Raw genomic sequence first — 18743 nt, forward strand, 5'->3', positions numbered from 1 at the left:
AGGAGTCATACTATTTCCAGGGAGTATAACCCCAAATTAGTGATCACTATCTCGACCTCGGGACTATAAATCTCAATCCTACAATGGCACGTAGTTCTAGGGTATGAAATCGTAGTAACTTACCCAACTCGGTGCTAAATACTACTCCCTTTAGTTAGATACGCTCATCTCATAGAAATTAACTTTAAAGTAATCTTATGGTTCATAAAGAACCCAAATATAAAATCTATAATCTCATTTAGTAAAGTGGATTTCAAAGCTACTATGACCATCAAGGTCAAAAAAATTCTCAATAATCTCAAAATACTCAAATCATGTGTTTTTATAGCACAAAAGTTCATAAAATTGAAATTTCAAGTAGAGCTTAAAGACTAATAATTTAATCTCAAGTTAAGGCATATTAAAATGCGTACTAGATATCATAAAGATTCATAAATCATATAGAAATCTGGAAATTTTCAGCAATATGCATTGTAATCTCAACATACTTATGTACTTCAATTTCTAAAACACTGAAACCATCATAACCTTAAGAAATAATAACATAGGGTATAAACCCATACTTCAATTTCATAAGAAAACATGTAAAACCATAAATCCTTGTAATTAAAACAACTTTTGGGCATAAGGACGAAAGAAGTGTCCTTGTTCAAACCCCACATACCTTGGATAAGAATCTTTGGATGAACTCTAGCTTTTGGGACTCTATTTGTACTCTTGAATGAGGGTTCTTGAAGCCTTTGACTTGGGAACCTTGAATCTTGACTCAATTTAGAAAATCTTTGGTAAACCCTTGAGATTCTTGGAATAGGATTTTGGATTCTTAGGGTTTTTGGTTGAGGGAAATCTTGCGAAAAGTCTCATATGATGCTTGTAGTGACCTTAATTCTGATGTTTGTACAGTTTAAGAGGCTTGGAAAAACTCCAAAGTGCCCTTTTTAACTTTTGTACGAAGCTGGAAAAATTCAATTGGAAACCCGACTTTATGGGCCACCGCAATGTGCCAATATCGTGGTGGCTCACTGGAAATTGACAAATGGGAATCTGGAAGTCACCGAGATGCATAGACATCGCATTGTCCCACTGGTTGGGACCTGAAAATTCAGCACAACGTATCATAATCGCGCTAGGCCACTGGAAATTGACTATTGGGAAATTTGGCTCCTCCGCGACGCGCCACTATTTCCACTGGAATTTGAAATTTATTAAATAGACCCTCTCCGCGATGTGCCAAACACTAAAATGATAGTGTTTTACGACTAGAACTTAAATTAGCCATAACTTCTTGCACGGTTATTGGATTTGGGCGGATCTTATATCGTTGGAATGCTAATTAAACTTCCCACATGATAAAAAGTCAAAATTAGGGAAACTCTGTATGGTTTAAATGTTAATTACTTTGGAAGTCATTCCTTAACCTTCTAGATATGAAATTAGGCTTAAGGAAAAGTTTGGGGTATTACAACTGTGTTATGATATTCTTATAACTGTTAGACTTGACTATTCAGTTAGATTAAGGTAGTTTTCTTGAGTGCAAGTGGTGTGATTTTTTAAATGATTGACATAGTGTTACTTTTCACCAATTTGAATTAGAGTCGGTTGATGATGCTTGATGAGTATACATAGTTCCGTACTCCCCCTTACTTTTTTTCTTCACCTTACAAGAAAGTACCGATCTGACGACCTCTAGGCACTGACTTCTGTGGTATATTTGGTGTTTTCATCTTTTGAGATTCGAGGTAGCTGCTATTGATTTCCTAGACTACTGAAATCTCCTTCATTTTTATCTTTATACATTCTCCACAATTTGAGATACTTAGATATTTCTTTGATTTTTGTATTTGCTGGCTTGTATTAGTGACTACCAGATCTGGGAGTATTTTTGTTTTGATTATGACTATGCTACTTTTTTAATACGTTGGAGATCATTTAATTTATTCTATTCTTATTTTCTTTCGATTTTATGCATCTGGACGTTATATTTGGAATTGAGCTTTGGCTTACCTATCACAAAGGGTTGGATAGGTGCCATCACGATCCCAAAGTTGGGACGTGATATCGTGTAATTTTTATTTGCACTAATGGTGCATACTAGTTAATCTCTTAAATATGTATAGACCCCTTTAAAATGTTCTCATAATCTCGATGTGATACATTATAAGATTTTAAAATGATACAACAAATTGTGTGTCTCTTTTATTTGTTTAACCACTATATTTTCAAAGCTTATTAACTACTAAGATTCAAGCTAAAAAATTATGTTAGTAAAATATATATGCGGAAATATATCTCTTACAAACAAATGTATTTGATTACTTAATTTTGTAGATTATATGCATCTTATTCTCATAACATCATCGTTTTCTCTAACTTTGTGACTTCAATTATGTCAATAAATATATATGCAAAAATATATATCTTACAACCAAATGTATTTAATTCCTTGATTATGGCGATTCTATGCATCTCATTCTCACATCATTCTCACAACATCATCGATCAATTTAACTTTTTGACTTCAGTATTAAATAGTATGAAAGAGTGATTAGAACCATTGGATTTTTAAACTCAACCTCAATGCCACCATACTTTTGCAGCCAATCAACATTCTTAAACACTCAATCGGTATGGATATAGATTTTGTCTATTGCACCAAGAAAATTGACATTCTCTTCTAGAAAGTTATTCCAATCCCAAATCATCGACATAAAATTAAAAATTCATAATTTTTGAAATATGCACACGAGCACCGTGTACTTTGTCATCTATAGATAAAATAGTATAGAAGTTTCCCAGAATTAGCAAGTCTCTTTCAAAGTGAGTGAATGATTCTCAGAGTATCCCATAGATCCTTCCTTTCCATTATAATGTGTAGTCCATAACTAAAGCTGATAGAGCAGATTAATAGTCTTTTCATTTGTAATTTGACAATGAATAAATTGAATAGTGGCTGAAAAATGTCACAACTTAAGGCCAAATGTATGTTGAATGTTGAATATTTTTTAGGCTGAAAATGAATTGCATACTTAAAAAAGTTTAATCTGATTGTTATTGCATGTTGAGGGGATTACTGTTGCACTTCTTGGCCAAATATTTGTTTTAATGGTTCTTACATTTCGAACAGATATGAGGGCAAGTAGTTACTACATTTTGAGCATATTATATGTCTCATTTGAAGCAAATGACTATTGCGTTTGGGAAGATTTGAGGTTGAATAGCTGCTGTATTTTGTATCAGTTTTGAGTAAATTTGTGGCTGCATTTTTATCCAATTCTTGCTGCGGATGAATGCAAACTACTACTATACTGGTTGTCAATTTTTAGGCCAAACTTTGCCAGGCCAGCAGCTTTGCTCAGCATTTTCATTTTTTGGGTAAACAACATAAATCCCAACACTTAGCTACCTAATTACCCTTTCTTCCAATTTTTGTATTAATTACATGATATTCTGGATATGATACATTATTTAACCTCCCAATACATAAGTTTATGATACATTACTAACCAATTAGTTGGATATAAAAAAGGAAAAAATGGTAATAGTGCCTACAATTGAGGAATTAACACACTCAATTTAAGATTTTTTCGTTTAATTACATAAAATCCGCAACAACTTCATTATTTGAAATTTCAATAATCAAATCAATCTGCATTAATCATAATCTTACAAAACTAATTTCTTCTCCAATCGTTCATTCCTTGTTCATCATAACATATCTCATTCCCTGCGCTCAGAAAAAAATTGAGCATACTATAAGAATCTAATGTATCGGGCGAATCCCATATCACACACACACACACATACACACACACACACACACACACACACACACATATATATATATATCTTTCTATGTATCAGAAAATGAATTTAAACTTAATTTCTTTATATTTATGTATCAGAATAATAAATATATATTGAATGTATCATAAATCATTGATTACCTCTGTCAGAAATAGTTTTATGTATCAGAATACATGTAATATCTCTGTTAACAAAATATCTATATATCAGAAATAATATTTACAGTTTTGTTTATTTCATTATACATTATGATACATAAATAGAATGTATACGAATGGAATTTATCAATCTGATACATACAAATCCCTTTGGTAATGAGTCTCTTTTCGCAACTTTTTTATTCTCTTTACAACATCAACAACAGACTTTTGAAGAAGTATGTTAATGGAGGTTGTTTGTGAAATTTTTCTGACGGTCAATGACCATAACACACATACTACGACTTTTTTTGGGTCTCTTTTCACAACTTTTTATTTTCTCTTTGCAACATCAACAACATACTTATGAAGAAGTACGTTAATGGAGGTTGTTTGTGAAATTTTTCTGGCGGCCAATGGCCATAACACAGATACAATGACTTTTCGTTTTCTTATTTTTGAAATTTTGTCAATGAGAGTTAATTGCAGATGAATTTATTGCTAAGTTTTAGTACTTACCTAATGATTAATGATTTAATAGTTATGTTTTCTAAGGAAAACAGAATTTTTCTTAATCTGCAACAATGTTAACGTGATTTAGGGAGAAAAAATAGGAGTTGTGTGTTGTGTATCAGATAAAAAACCTATTTAGAGATTAAAAAATAGGAGTTGTGTGTTATGTATTAGATAAAAAACTTACTTAGAGATTTAGAAATTAGTTTAGTGGGATGGGATTTTAAGTAATATAGGATACTTAAGGTGTTGTTTTATGTAATATATCTATATTTTTTATCATTTGCTACTGTGTATTGGGCCATAAGTTGTTGTAATTTTTGGGTTAAGTATTTACCTCGACCTCAATAACATAGTACATCCACATCTTTGTCTCACGAGACTCCATCACTCCCTTCAATATGTTTAAGCCAAGGCCTTGGATTAAATCTACCACCTCCAGAAGTGGCACATTATTGAACACACACAAAAGAAATCATGAAAACGCACACATAAAAATATAATTGGAAAAATCACAAAAATATACAACTTAAGGGTCTATATTATAAAATATATCGGTATTATTTTTTATTTACAAATATAATTTTTACTTAAAGAATCTATCAAATATTCAGGTGTCAGTTTATATTAAAAACTCTAACCATTTTCTCACATTCTTCTTCTTTCTTATACAAGAAAATACAAAAAAAGTAAAATAAAATAATTATGCCCACATCACTCACTAATGATCCAAGGAAACTATATTATCATAATCTCTCTCTTTTTCCTTTCTCCTAAAAAAAATTTTCGACTACAACATTAGTCATCGGTCGATGGCTTTTCAAGATTTCGGTAATATCACCACCGTCAACTCACCATTTTCGACATATTTCATATTCATTGAAAGAATTCAAGTTTTTCTCAAGTTTATGAAGGGAATTTTCTTCTCATTGAGGAAAAATATTTGATTTTTTTCTATTTTGGTGTTGGAATTTCTATATTCTTGATAACTTCTTTTCTTCTTGTGTGGATATGGTGATGGTAGTGGATATGGTGGTGGATAGTGGAGGAAATCAATAAGGTGGTAACGGCGATGGATATGATTGCCGATGGAGATTTTAGGATTTTTTCCCAATGTTTGTTGTTATGATTGTTCTTCTACTTCTACGGTGTCGAAAAGAAAGCGGCCAACTAGATTGAATCTTTCAATAGTTTCGATGAGTTTTGGAAATTTTTTGATGACATCGGTGGGGAAAGGATATCAATGATTTTATGGTGCATGAATTGTATAAAATTAGTGTATCAATACTTTTATGGTGTATGAATTGTATAGAAATTGGGGTATTAACAGTTTTATATGGTATCTGAATTGTATAAAAATTGGAGTATCCAATAATTTTATGGTGTCTGAAATAGTTAGAAATTGATGTGTCAATAATTTTATAGTGTCTGAACTATATAGAGATTAGTGTATAATGTTATGGTGTCTGAAATAGTTTGAAATTGATGTATTAATAATTTTACGGTGTTTAAACTATCTAAAAATTGGTGTATTAATAATAACAATTTTATAGTGTTTGAAATATATAGAAATGGTTATATCAATAATTTTATTGTATCTAAAATATATAAAAATTGGTGTAGAAATTAATGTATCAATAATTTTATGGTGTCTGATCTATATAGAAATATGTGTATCAAATCAATGGAGGATTTACTATCGTTAATGGTGTTTTCGCCTAAAAAATATTTAAAATTAATGTTAATTGCATTAAATAAATTGTAATGCCTCGAATCTGGTACTCGAAACACTACACAGTACTCATGAACCCGAAGGACCACAAGATAACCCATGATTGATATTTATACCTGTATACTGCATGATATACTGTATAAATGCAGAAATAGTAGGCTGAAACATGCCATAAGGTTCAAAACTGAAACATAACTGATAAAACATAACATCTGAATGGGGTATGGAATACCCAAACAACTGAAATAAACTGTCTAAACATAATAGTCTAAAAAACCTCTAACTGACTGAATGTCTGAAGAAGGAGTTGATAGGACATGTCCCCAACTAACTCTGATTACTAAAATAACTAAGTAATGAAATAATGAAATAACTAATCATATCATCCTCGAATAATGAGGATTCACTGCTGACTGACTGCTGATATCAGGAATCTACTGATGCTCTAAGCTTGTGCGTCTGAACCTATGGTATAAAACACCATATTGCAAATGCGTCAGTACGATTAAACGTACTGGTATGCATATGAGGTAGGTTAAATGCAAAGGGTTCACATGTATGAACTATACTAACTGAGTGGATAACATGAACGTGAGAATACATGCATTAATACATAATAACTGTAACTGATTTAATGATAATACTATCTACTGAGTCTGAATACTAATAACATGAATTACTGATAATTGTATAACAGATATAACTAATACTGAGTGACTGTATCTAACAGTCTAGGTTCTGATGGAACTAAGTTTCATACTATTTTGAGTTGACTGTATCTGACAGTCCTGAATTCTGTAGAACTATCTGAGTTCTATTACTCAGACTGAATGACTGTATCTGACAGTCCTAAATTTTGTAACTGAAACTGTGGGAAGTAGTCATCTAATCGATATGCCCCAAATAGCACAACATAGCTGAGTTGGGGTCCAATCTGTAACCTCAATTAGAAGGGTGTCAATAACGCGCCACTGGTAAGGACAATCTGGGAGTAACCCTCTTATAATAGGTAAATCTAGTGAGAACGATGGGAAATATTATATAACAGGTTAAGCCACCTCATCTACCCTTATATAGCAGGCTATAATGTCTCAACCTACGCTAGCTATGTAGTTCTGGAACGCAAGGATTGCTTCTAAGAATCACACCCTCATATAACAGGTGAGTTCCCATCCTTGGGTTCACTCGGTGCTAATTCCTACTCCCATCTGAATGGACACTGAACATGAACTACTGAACTGGACTGAATTAACTGAATTTTGTTGTCTGACAGAATAGTACTGAGATCACTCGATTACTGAGATTTCCTGAGCCACGTGACTGACTGAATTCTATGGATCATGTCTTAATTGAGGATATCATGAAAAATGAAACTAACTCTAGGCAAACAGCTATATTTTTTTCGGGTACAAGTACCTCTAGGACTCGATGGAAGGAAAATGACAAAACATGACTTGCTTGAATACATGATCACATCAATAATCCATAATATAATAAGTTGGAGAATTTACAAAGTACAAGTTCTAAAGCACCAAAACGGCCACACATATATCCATAATTCATTAACTAAGACATTTCATTAAACACTTGACATGCATAAACTTGTACATGAATGGGAATTTCATATTATTATACTAGTATAGCACTTTTCCTTCACATGGGCATTTAATCAAACACATGGGGAGCATGATTTGGTTATACAATCATCAACACATCTAATAATCATAGATACATCAATCAACTTATAGATTGAAGGGGGTTTATCATAGTTGTTATACAAACCTTCACATACTAGGGTCAATCATTGGAATATATAATTTAAAGTATGAATCAAAACGACACAACACCATGAACATGAATTTCAATTCAATTTCAATCAGGAACATTCACAAATGCCCAAATCTTGTATTTTGAAAAGAGATTCTTGAGCTTCATGGGTGAAAGAGACCCATTAATCAACACATGACATACCTGGGTTGTGAGTTTCTTGAAGTCCTTGGAATTGAAGAAATTGAATCTCTTAGTTTCTTGAAAAAGTATTTGAATCTTGTTCTTGAGGATTGATCTTAGAGAGAAAACCATAATTTGATGTTGTAGAAGAAAAATGAACTTATGAGCCTTGGTCTAATATAATTAGGGGTTAAAACGGGTGGAAAAGGACCCAAATAACCTTTTAAAAATAACTTTAAAATAACTGAATGGGATGTACAATGATGGGTGCGATGGTCTATTTTTGGGTCGGCAGTCCGTCGGTCCTAACCGTCGCACCTGGGCAGAATAGGGGTTCACTGCCTCTACTGCGATGGCTTGGGTGATGGTCCGTCACTAGCTCGACGGTCCATCGGCCTGGGTCATCGCTCTTAGGTAGACTATGGTATCACTGCCTCGCTGCGACGGCTTAGGGAAAGGTCCGTCGCTAGCTCGACGGTCCGTCGGCTCTCACCGTCACACCTGGACAGTTTGACTGCTTTCTGTATTTCGGCTATAGCTTTCTCTTCCAATGTCGGATTTTGATGAAATTAGTATCTATGGAAAGCTCATTCAATTTCCCACTCAACAAAAAGTGAAAATCTTAGAAATTCTATGTGTATAATAGTGGATTGATCTTTCAAAGTAAGTTTCTAACATTCTTGAGATAATTTCAAGCTAGGTAGAAGTACGGGGTATTACAATATCTCCCCCTTGAGAACATTCATCTTCAACTGAGACTGAGAAACAGGGGAAAAGATAAAAAAAATGTACATACTGAACATGAACAACTGGAACATGATCTCATGGCTGACATGACTGATAACTGAATATAACATAATGGACACGCAAATCCGATTCATGTATAACTGATTCATCAATACATGACTGAGTGTTCTGATGAACCGAGGTTCTCATAATGAGAATGCATTGTCTAATGCATGATTATATAACCGAACTGATATATGAATACATGACTGAATATGCAATGGTATTTAATACCAAGTTTATAATGGGATTCTGAACATAAAATGGATACCAAGCTTGTAACCGAAACCTAAACATGAAACTGAGAAGCTTAAGGAGAACTATTACCTTGAGATTGATATGAGTTGGTGGAGAAAACGTGAGGATACTTTGTACGCATGTCTGCTTTTGCTTCCCAAGTATTTCTCTCAATGGACTAATTTTGCTAAAGAACTTTGACTAGAGGGACTTCTTTGTTCCTCAGTCTACGAGTCTGATAGTCTAGGATTTCAAATGGATTCTCTTCATAAGAGAGGTTATTCTGAACATCTATGCTCTGAATAGGGACTACAACTATTGGGTCACCTATGCATTTCTTGAGCAAAGATACATGGAAGACTGGATGAACTGAGGCTAGATCTGAAGACAATTTGAGCTCATAGGCTACCTTGCCAAAACGACTGAGAATTTTGAAGGGACCAACATATCGGGGACTAAGCTTTCCCTTCTTACCGAACCGCTTCACTCCCATCATGGAAGAGATCTTTTGATAGACATAATCATCAATCTCAAACTCGAGATTCTTTCTGCGCATATCTGTATAAGACTTCTGTCGGCTCTGAGCAGTCCGGAGTCTTTCTCTGATCAACTGGACTTTCTCTAAGGCATTAAATACTAAGTTAGGAACTATAACTGAGGCCTCACTAACTTTGAACCAACCGACTGGAGATCTTTATCTCTTACCATAAAGAGCCTTAAATAGAGCCATCCAATACTGGAATGATAGTTATTATTGTATGCAAAATCAATCAAAGGCAAGTGGTCATCCCAACTGTCCTTGAAATCAACTGCACACACCCTTAGCATATCTTCTAAAGTTTGAATGGTCTTTTCTACTTGGCCATCTGTCTGAGGATGAAAGGTTGTACTAAGATAAACTTGGGTACCAAGGCCCTTTTAGAATACTTTCCAGAAATGAGAGATGAACTGGTACCTCTGTCTGAGATGATAGATAGCGGAACACCATGCAATCTGACCAAATCTCTGATATAGAGTTTGTCATAATCCTCAGCTGAGTAAGAGGTATGGACTAGAAAAAAATGAGCCAATTTGGTCATCCTATCTATAATGACCCAGACTAAATCATGCTGGCGATGAGTACGAGGCAAATCCATCACGAAGTCCATGTTCACTTCTTTCCACTTCCAAGTAGGAATACTGAACTCCTGTATAGGACAACTAAGCTTCTGATGCTTTATCTTAACCTGCTGACATGTAGAGCACTTAGCCAAAAACTTTGCAATATCTCTCTTTATTCCACTCCACTAATAGATCTCCCACAAGTCGCGACACATCTTTGTGGCCCCTGGATGAATAGAGTAGTGCGCACTATATGATTCTGTAATAATTCACTGCCTTAAGTCATCTACACCTGGAACACACACACGACCCTGACAACGGAGAACACCATATCCTCCTTGGGAGAAAACCTCTACTTTCTGATCCTTGACTGACTCTTTCAACTTGACAAGGCTGGGATCTCTATCTTGCTTTTCTTTCACCTCGGAAACTAGAGATGATTCTGAACTACTCTGAACCCATATGTCACCCTCCTCTGTATCGATGAAGCGAACACCTAGTCTGGCAAGCTGATGGACTTTCTGAGCTAGTTTTTTCTTACTATCCTCGACATGAGCAACACTACCCATAGACAGTTTACTAATAGCGTCGGCCACTATATTGGCCTTGCTTGGATGATAAAGGACACTCATGTCCTAATCTTTCAAGAGCTTTAACCACATTTTCTGACGAAGATTGAGATCTTTCTAAGAAAATACATACTAAAGGCTCTTATGATCAGTCAATATATCTACATGAACTCCATATAGATGATGCCTCCAAATCTTCAAGGCAAATTTTATGGCTGCTAACTCAAGATCATAAGTAGGATAATTCTTCTCATGGGGTTTAACCTGTCTGGAGGAGTAGGCTATGACCTTACCATGTTGTATGAGGACACAACCCAAACCTACTCTAGATGCATCACAATACACTACGAACCCATCAGAACCATCTGGAAGAGCTAAAAATGAAGATGAAGTGAGTCGAGTCGTCAACTCCTAAAAACTCTTCTCGCAAGGATCTGACCACTAAAACTTGAATTTTTTCTGAGTCAATCTAGACATAGGGGATGTAATAGAAGAAAATTCCTCAACCAACCATCTATAATATCCATCCAAACCCAAGAAACTCCTGATATCTAATGGAGAAACAGGTCTGGGCCAGTTTCTTACTGCTTTGGTATTTTGAGGATCAACCCTAATGCCATCACCAAAAATAATATGACCAAGAAATTCCACTGACCATAGCTAAGATTCACACTTACTAAATTTGGCAAACATTTGATGATCTCTGGGGGTCTAAAGTACAATTCTGAGATGGTTTGTATGATCACGCTCACTACGGGAATAAATCAGAATATCATCTATAAAGACTATGACAAATATGTCCAAGTATTGCATGAACACCTGGTTCATTAAGTCCATGAAAGCTGCTCGGGCATTTGTAATACCAAAGGGCATGACTGGTAATTCAAAGTGACCATACTGAGTATGAAAGGCTATTTTTGGAATGTCACATTCTCTAACTCTGAGCTGATGATAGCCACATCAGAGGTCTATCTTAGAGAAATAGCTGGCACCTTAAAGTTGGTTAAACAAGTCATCAATTCTGGGAAGAGGATACTTGTTGTTGACTGTGACTTCATTGAGCTGACGGTAATAAATACACATTCTTAGAGAACTATCTTTATTGTGCACAAATAAAATTGGTGCACCCCACAGGGACACACTGGGCCTGATGAATCCCTTATCTAAGAGATCCTTCAACTACTCTTTCAGTTCTTTGAGTTTTGCTGGTGTCATTATGTATGGCAGAATAGATATAGGTTGAGCATCTGGAAGAAGATCAATGCCGAAGTCTATTTCCCTTTTGGGAGAAATTTCTGAAAGATCTTCGGGAATGACATCTAAATATTCATTCACAACTGGGATTGAATCAAGACTGGGAGTTTAAGAACTGGTGTCTTTAACTCGAACAAGATGATAGACACATCCTTTAGATATTATTTTCCTTGCCCAAAGGTAGGAAATAAGCTGACCTCTGAACACTAAAGTACTACCTCTCCACTCTAGGACAGCTTCATTCAAAAACTGAAACTGGAAAATTCTATTTCTGCAGTCGATTGTGGCCTATCAGGAATGAAGCCAATCCATGCTGAGAATGACATCAAAATCAGTCATCTCTAATTCAAATAAGTCTGTTGAAGTGACTTTCTAAAATATCATAAATGGGTAGTTCCTCTATACCCATCTGCCTATGATGGTGTTACCCACTAGGGTAGAGACTGAAAAGGGCTCTGCTAGAATTTTGGGATTGACTCCAAAATCAACTGCTATATAGGGAGTAACAAAAGACAATGAATCTCCTAGATCTAGCAAAGTGTAAATATGCACATGAAAGATCTATAATGTACGAGTAACCACATCAGAAAAAATTTCCTGATCTTACCAGGACTGAAGATCATAAAGTCTATTTTGGCGTTGCCCACTAGTAGCACAAAAAGTCTCACCTTGCTGATTTAGGTGACTGGACTGAGCTGAGGAACATGTTGCTGGCCCTGAGGACCTGTCTGAGAATAGTCTCTAACTCTATGGCCGAGCTTACCACATTCAAAAAAAATACCACTGCTAGCTCTAAAAATACCCTAATGGTATCTGCCATAAGTCTGGCAAAGAGGATAGGTGCAGGCACTGCAAACACTGCCCTGAGACTTAGAGCCTGGCGCTCTATCTATGTTACCATCCCTGAACTTAGGAGCTGGAGTGCTAGCTGAAGAAAGAGCTGGAACTGATGACTTAGGATGAAACTGAGAACGATTTTCTCCTTCTGATTTGGGCTGAGCAAAGTTGAAACTACCTGTCCTTGCTCTGTTATTCTGCTTCTCCTTCATCTTAATTTTTTGCTCCTCTATTTGCTGAGCATAATTTATAAGCCTGGATAAAGTCATATCACTATTCAACATAGCAGACCTACACTCATTGACCACACTATTATTCACCCCATAAATAAATTTACTCATCTTAGCCCTGCTATCTGCAACCACATGAGGGGCATATTTGGCTAATTGATTAAACTTAAGAGAATACTTTTTCACCGCCATATTGCTCTTTCTGAGGTTAATAAATTCAAACACCTTAGCTTCTCTTATCTCTTAGGGAAAGAATCTATCTAAGAATGCGGTGACAAACTTCACCCACTCGATAGGCCCTGCATCATCTGGCCTTTCTAACTTTCACTATTTAAACCAACTGTGAGCAATATTTTGTAACTGATATACATCTAGCTCAGCACTCTCACTAGGAGTAACCCCCATGATGTTTGTAATCTTCTGAACCTAATCGATGAATTCCTGAGGGTCTTCATCTAACTTAAACCTGAGAAAAGATGGAGGATTTATTTGAGTGAAGTCTCGAATCCTGGCTGCAGCTGAATTGGCCACTGGGTTGGTCGAAATGATAGTCGGTTGTTCATTCTGAGCAGCAACTGACTGAGCAAGAGTAGTGAATGCAGCTCTGAACTCTGCTTGAGAAACATGTTTGCACAAAGGTTCTTCGGGATGAGGGGCTAACTGATTCTCATTTCTTCTTTTAAGAGGCATATTCTATAGAATAAAGGGAGAAAAGGATTAGATTGAAGTTTGACTTGAGATTATGCTCACTGGTACGACATGAATACTAAAAGAAGAAAAACTATTCCTAAACATCTCATAGCCTCCTGTACATAAATGTGGCGCACAATAAACCCATGTACAAGACTCTACTAGATGCGGCTTTCAGACTTTCTAGGACTCTATTGAACCTTAGGCTCTAATACCAAGTTTGTAATGCCTCAAATCTGGTACCCGAAATGCTACACAATACTCATGACCCCGAAGAACCACAAGCTAACTCATGAATGATATTTATACCTATATACTGCATGATATACTGTATAAATATGGAAATAGTAGGCTGAAACATGCCATAAGGTTCAAAACTGAAATGTAACTGATAAAACGTACCATCTGAATAGGGTATGGAATACCCAAAACAACTAAAATAAACTATCTAAACATGATAGTCTGAAAAGCCTCTAACTGACTGAATTGTCTGAATAAGGAGTTGATGAGATATGTCCCCAACTAGCTCCCACTACTGAAATAACTAAGTACTAAAATAATGAAATAACTAATCATATCTTTCTAGAAGGATGAGGACTCACTGCTGACTGACTATTGATATCTGGAATCTACTAATGATCTAGAGCTCGTATGTCTGAACCTATGGTATAAAACACTATAGCGCAAATACGTCAGTACGACTGAATGTACCGGTATGCATGTGACGTAGGCTGAATGCAAAGGGTTCACATGCATGAACTATACTAACTGACTGGATAACATGAACGTGAGAATGCATACGTGAATACATAATAACTGTAACTGAGTTTATGATAATACTTTCTACTGAGTCTGAATACTAATAACATGAATTACTAATAATTGTACAATTGAAATAACTGATACTGGGTGACTGTATCTGACAGTCTAGGTTCTGATGGAACTAACTAAGTTCTGTACTATTTTGAGTAGACTATATCTGACAATCCTGAATTCTGTAGAACTATTTGAGTTCTATTACTGAGACTAAATGACTGTATCTGACAGTCCTAAATTTTGTCACAGAAACTGTGAGAAGTAGTCATCTAATCGACATGCCCCAAATAATGCAATATAGCTGAGTTGGGGTCCAATTTGTAACCCCAATTAAAAAGGTGTCAATAATGCACCACTGGTAAGGACAATCTGGGAGTAACCCTCTTATAACAGGTAAATCTAGTGAGAATGGTAGGAAACCTCATATAACAGGTTAAGCCACCTCATCTACCCTCATATAGCAGTCTATGATGTCTCAACCTACGCTGGCTACGTAGTTCTAGAATGCAAGGATTGCTTCTAAGAATCACACCTTCATATAACAGGCGAGTTCCCATCCTTGGGTTCACTCGGTGCTAATTCCTACTCCCATCTAAATAGACACTGAACATGAACTACTGAACTGGACTGAATTAACTAAATTTTGTTGTCTGACAGAATAGTACTGAGATCACTCGATTACTGAGCTTTCCTGAGTCACATGACTAACTGAATTGTATGGATCATGGCTTGACTAAAGATATCGTGAAATCATGAAACTAACTCTAGGCGCACAGCTATATTTTTTTCGGGTACAAATACCCCCAGAACTCGATGGAAGGAAACTGACAAAGCATGACTTTCTTGAATACATGATCACATCAACAGTCGATAATATAATAAGTTGGAGAATTTATAAAGTATAAGTTCTAAAGCACCACAATGGCCACACATATATCCATAATTCATTAACTAAGACATTTCATCAAACACTTGACATGCATGAACTTGTGCATGAATGGGGATTTCATATTATTATACTAGTATGGCATTTTTTCTTCACATGGGCATTTAATCAAACACATGGGGACATGATTAGATTATACAATCATTAACATATCTAATAATCATGGATACATCAATCAACTTGTAGATTGAAGAGGGGTTATCATAGTTGTTACAAATCTTCACATAATAGGGTCAATCATTGGAATATGTAATTTAAAGTATCAATCAAAACCACACAACACCATGAACATGAATTTCAATTCAATTTAAATCATGAACATTCACAAATGCCCAAATCTTTGAAAAGAGATTCTTGAGCTTCATGGGTGAAAGAGACCCGTGAATCAACACATGACATACCTGGGTTGTGAGTTTCTTGAAGTCCTTGGACTTGTAGAACTTGAATCTCTTAGTTTCTTGAAGAAGGATTTGAATCTTGTTCTTGGGGATTGTTTTTAGAGAGAAAACCCTAATTTGATGTTGTAGAGAATAATGAACTAATGAGCCTTGGTCTGATATAATTAGGGGTTAAAAATGGTGGGAAAAAAAACCAAATACCCTTTCAAATACGACTTTAAAATAACTGAATGGGGTATGCGATGATGGGTGTGATAGTCCGTCGCTGGTTCGACGGTCCGTCGGTCCTGACCGTCACACCTGGGCAGAATAGGGGTTCGCTGCCTCTGCTGCGACGGCTTGGGCGATGGTCCGTCGCTAGCTCGATGGTCTGTCGGCCTGGGCCGTCGCTCTTAGGAAGACTGTGGTCTCACTGCCTCACTACAACGGCTTGGGCGATGGTCCATCGGCTCTCACTGTCGCACCTGGGCAGTTTGACTGCTTTCTGTATTTCGGCCATAACTTTCTCTTTCGATGTCGGATTTTGTCGAAATTGGTATTGATGGAAAGTTTATTCAATTTTCCACTCAAGAAAAAATGAAAATCTTAGAAATTCCACGTGTATAAAAGTGGATTAATCTTTCAAAGTAAGTTTCTAACACTTTTTAGATGATTTCAAACTAGGTAGAAGTACGGGGTATTACATAAATTAAATTTAAAAACATAAAAAATATCAAATAACTGTCTTATTTTTTTTAGCATCTTATTTAGTATTTTTTAAAAAACTTAGTTAAACTACAAAGTAGGAGAATTTATACGATAAAATATCAACCATTAAGTTGCCCCCTTAAATCATGTTATTTTATTTCCGTCTTTTTTTACATTATTTGATAAAATTTGTTATATTTCTATTGTTATATTTTAAGAAGTAAAAATTGATGGAAGTTTTTATAAGAAAAAAGGCATAAATACCCCCCTGAACTTATCGCAAAAACTTAATTTAGCACTTTAACTTTATTAATAATTATTTATCCCCCTAAACAACTTTTGCGTGAATTATATAACACCCGAAAAACGTAACTCCACTCTCACAATGGAGAGTGTAATATACTCGCCCCCAAGTCAGCGCCACGTCGTTGCTACGTCAGATCCACTTAAAAAAAAATTAAAAATAATCCCATATATATATATATATATATATATATATTAAAAAAATATTTCTTTTTCACCCCCCCCCCCAAGCTTTCTTTTCCTCCCCACCCACCCCCCCCACACCTCTTTTCCCCCCCCCCCCCCCATCTCCGTACAACTCATGATAACGTTGCTAACAATGAGAATGTAATATCTGCAATTAGGCGGCTAATGGCGGCAGCGAAGCCGACGAAATTGTCCATCGAATTCAAGGGAGGAGAAGGGAGTAATACTTTTACCCAAAATTTTACTAGTATTAGTACTTTGGATTTTGAAAGCCCACAAATTTAGGGAGAAAAATATAACACTTTTGTATTGTGAATTAATGAGTACTAATCTATATTTGATATTGAGTTAAGGATGATATTAGAAATAATTTTGACATTGAATTAAGGATGATATTAGAAAATATTTTATAATTTTTTCATATTTTATTAAAAATATTTTTGATGCACATTTTGTTGGAGTTGGTTGATGATTGTGGTGAAGAAAAATGGAGAAAAAGAAGAGAAGGGTAGTGTGAGGAAGAAGAAGAGAGGGGGAGGGGGGGTGAGGAAGAAGAAAAATTAGTGGTCGAACATTTAAAGGTGGAATCTTTTTTTTTTTTTACTTTTTTTAATTAAAACACGTTTTATTTTTATTTTTTTTGCCATGTCAGTCCTAAAGTGGGTAATATAATTCATGCGAAAGTTGTTTAGGGGAGAAATAATTATCAATAAAATTAAAATGTAAAAGTAAATTTTATTATTTTATAATATTAATACTTAAATTATATATTTATGTGATTTTCAGAACTTTCAAACTGTCAGAATTTACATAGAGCCTAAAAAGATCCCAAGAAAGTAACTGAAATGCCACCAAGCAGCTGAAAGTCAGCCCATAAAAAAGTGAGAATGAAGCCCAAGGAGCAGCCATGTTACGTCCAATAAGCGACTGAAGTTTCATGTGAGTTTTGGTGGAAGATTGTTTAGAAAATGATATTTTGTGCTAAGTTTGCCAACTTTTTCGTTGTTTCTTTACGGAAGATTTACTCTTTTTGTTTCATATATTACTTAGCCTTCATGTTTAAATTAATTATTTTAATTAAATTATAAAACTAAGATAATTTTATTATATTTATTTTTCATTCTTAATATTTTAACCACATAAAAAAGTACTAATCAAATTTAAAATTTCAAATGTTTAAGTAAAATATTATATTTTTAATTAATTTTTTTTCTTTAAGGAATGTGCCATATCAACTGACGGTAAATGATAATATGATATGGAGGGAGTATTATTTTACCCATTCTTTCTATTTTAAAAGTTCTCTAAAATTTTAGTATTTTTTATTTTCATAAAAGTGGGATTTGAATCTCATGCCTTAGGGATAGATTCCCCTATGTAAGAATTTTGTTATTTTGAAAAATCATGATTAACATTATTATTAATTGAAAGTTTTTCTTTTTTATATTTTTATGTGTGACTCTTTGAAATTTATCTTTCAACCTTATGAGAATAATTTTTTAAGAGACAAGATTTATTTTTTAATTTGATACCTTTTGGTTCTAATTTGTAAATTAAAGAAAGTAAT

This window comes from Capsicum annuum, chromosome 4 (genome assembly GCF_002878395.1).
Source record: "Capsicum annuum cultivar UCD-10X-F1 chromosome 4, UCD10Xv1.1, whole genome shotgun sequence".
Taxonomy (NCBI): domain Eukaryota; kingdom Viridiplantae; phylum Streptophyta; class Magnoliopsida; order Solanales; family Solanaceae; genus Capsicum; species Capsicum annuum.